Here is a 3,265-nt window from a genome sequence, read left to right as displayed (position 1 = left end):
TGTGTGTGTGTGTGTGTGTGTGTGTGTGTGTGTGTGTGTGTGTGTGTGTGTGTGTGTGTAGATACAGGCGTCGTTGTGCGAATAGGCGCAGGCGTGGCTATGTCGTAAGAAGCTTGCTTCTTAACCACATGGTTCCAGGTTCAGTCCCACTACGTGGCACCTTGGGCAAATGTCTTCTATAGCAATGCTCCTGAACCGGGGTCCATATAGAATTTTGTTAAAATTCATGTGCAATAAATTGCTTATACTTCTACAATGCTTCTTTTTAAATGCAATTCTTAATAATATTTAATTATCAAAATACAGTAGGGTACTTTTATATACACTGAACGGGGTCCATAGAAAAAAAAATGATTGAGAACCACTGTTCTATAGCCCCGGGCAGATGAATGGTTTGTGAATGGATTTGGTAGACGAAACCTGAAAGAAGCCTGTCTGTATGTGTGTGTGTGTGCGTTTGTGTTTGTTTGTGTTTGTTTGTGTGTGCGCTCGCGTGTGGATCTAGTATTTTTCTTTCCCAAAACGAGCTCCGATTTATTCTTTATAAACCCAGTACTTATTCTACCGGTCTCTTTGGCTGAACCGCTATTTTACGCAGACATAAACACACCAAGATCAGTTGTCAAGCAATGGTGGAGGACAAATACAGACACACACAGACACACACACACATATGCACGCACATACACACACATATTTTACTTGTTTCAATCATTTGATTGCGGCCAAATTGGGGAACCACCTCGAAGTGTTTTTTAGTCGAGCAAATCGACCCCAGAACATTTTAATCTTTTCAAGCCTAGTACTTATTCTTAGTGGCGGGGACGTAAGCAAACCTACACAAGTAAAAGATCTGAAAATCGGATATAATAATGTAGTCTTCCAGTTTCATTGCTACGAAGGTATGATGTCGTGGAGAAAAAAAAACTGGAGGAAAGAGTTATAGAGGTTTAAAGATCGGAAAAACTCTGTATTTTTAGCCAATAGCGAGACAGAAATTTTTCTCCGGTTAGCGGAGCGGTATCAACTTTAAGGTTGTACCCTGTGAAATTTATAGTTTAGCGTCTGTGACATGACCTGTTCATTGTAGGTTTCTAAATAAACAGAAATACCTAATAAAACCAGCATGTATCATCTTACTGTTTCTTTTGTCTCTTCATTGATTGTAAGTTTTTATTATTTAAAAAAAAATTGTTATACTAATATATTTGTCTGCATTTCTTTACTTCATGCGTATTTCACTATTATGCATACTTGCCATGTATCTGTGTACATCATTAATATACACGTGCATGTAGATGTTTGTATTCATTATTTACATTTGACGGATATTTGTCCTTATTTTGTTTGTTGCTAACACAACGTTTCGGCTGATACACCCTCCAGCCTTCATCAGGTGTTTGGGAGAAATTTCGAATCTGAGTTCTCATTCCTAGGGTATTTTTCGATGTTGTTGTCGTTGTTGTTGTTGTTGATGTTATTATTATTATTATTATTATTATTATTATTATTATTATTATTATTATTATTATTATAATTATCATTCAGGTCACTGCCTGGAATAGAACTTAGAATCTTGGGGTTTGTAGTCTGCGGTCTTAACCACTAATAATAATAATAATAATAATAATAATAATAAAATCGAAAAAACCTTAGGAATGAGAACCCAGGTTCGAAATTTCCCCAAGACACCTGATGAAGGCTGGAAGGTATATCAGCGAAACGTTGTGTTAACAACAAACAAGATGAGGATAAATATCCGTCAAATGTAAATAATGTAAATAACGTTTACATGCTTGGATTTCTAAACTACAATAAGAATAAAACTGGTCAACAAAGAATTTGTCTCAAGGAAAAGAATACCTATATCTTATATGATTTTGCATACAGAATTCAAAAATAATGTCACATTATCTGTATCACCCACAGTTTCTCTGTTGCATGATATCTCTCTCAGTTACTGTTATATGGGCTAAATTTCAGTTAAGCTGTTGAAATGTGAAGCTAACGGTTTAAGAAATACGCCTAATTAAAATTTTTATGAACAGAATTAATCTAGTGAAATTATGAATTCACCCTGAGTCAATGAGTCCCCAAAATATATGAAATAAAAAATATGTAAAAATACTAACACAGAAGTACAGAAAAATACTAACACAGAAAAAAGCACAGAAAAATACTAACACACAGAAAAAAGCACAGAAAAATACTAACACACAGAAAAAGCACAGAAAAATACTAACACACAGAAGCACAGAAAATACGTAATATACTAACACACAAAAATTAAAACGAAGCACGTGGGTGAAAAGAATCGTGTGATGTGAAGAATCAAGTGTGAAAAATCAACATAGACAACAGCGGCACAGGCAATAGTGAACCACAACACAGTGATGTCATGGCAACAAGCTGCTAACGTAAAACAAAAAGATAACAAAAGAGTAGATTTTCGAGTCCTTGATCACGATGTTTCACTTGGCCACAATGGAGAATAAAGATATAAGCATATACATTGGGTGTGTGAATGATATACTCATCATAATACACACGCCAGAAAGTGTCGGGAAATTAAAGTTAGAACTAAAAACAACGTAGTACTAAAATTGAACATACAAAACGGCTTTAATAAAACTCTATTTGTAAACATGAATGTTGAGAGGGAAAACAATTGATACATCACGTCTATTTACACCAAAGACAAATATGTATATACTCAGATGTAGACAGCGAATGTACACACAGATATAAAATTTTGTAAAACAATCCTGACTAAGAAGCGCATTTACATTCCTCTCTAAAACAAAGCATTAGATAAAGAAGTTCATAGAATAAACCAAACACCAATCAACAACGGGCATTTAATCAAATAGAGCCAGACAGAGAATAATACGCCGAAATGAATACATCAAACACCAGAACCATTAAAAATTATACAAACCATACATAAAGTGTATGGGTGAATCAAATACTCATCAACTATGATGAGTATATAAAATGTGTAATACATTCAGACATTCTTTCACTCTGAAGATGAGACTACAAAGTTCTCGAATTGGTAGTTGTTTTACAAAGCAAAACAACATGATAATAAAAAAGATAAAACTAGAACATAATTATATAAAATACGAAAAAAGAAAAAAGAAAATACATTTAAAAGAGATGTTACCCGTACATACATGCAAACATACACATACACAGAAATACTTACCTACATTCACACACACACACACACACACATATATATATATATATATATATATATATA

The sequence above is a fragment of the Octopus bimaculoides genome, chromosome 1 (genome assembly GCF_001194135.2).
Source record: "Octopus bimaculoides isolate UCB-OBI-ISO-001 chromosome 1, ASM119413v2, whole genome shotgun sequence".
In the NCBI taxonomy this organism is placed as follows: Eukaryota; Metazoa; Mollusca; class Cephalopoda; order Octopoda; family Octopodidae; genus Octopus; species Octopus bimaculoides.
Note: the sequence above shows the minus strand (reverse complement) of the source record.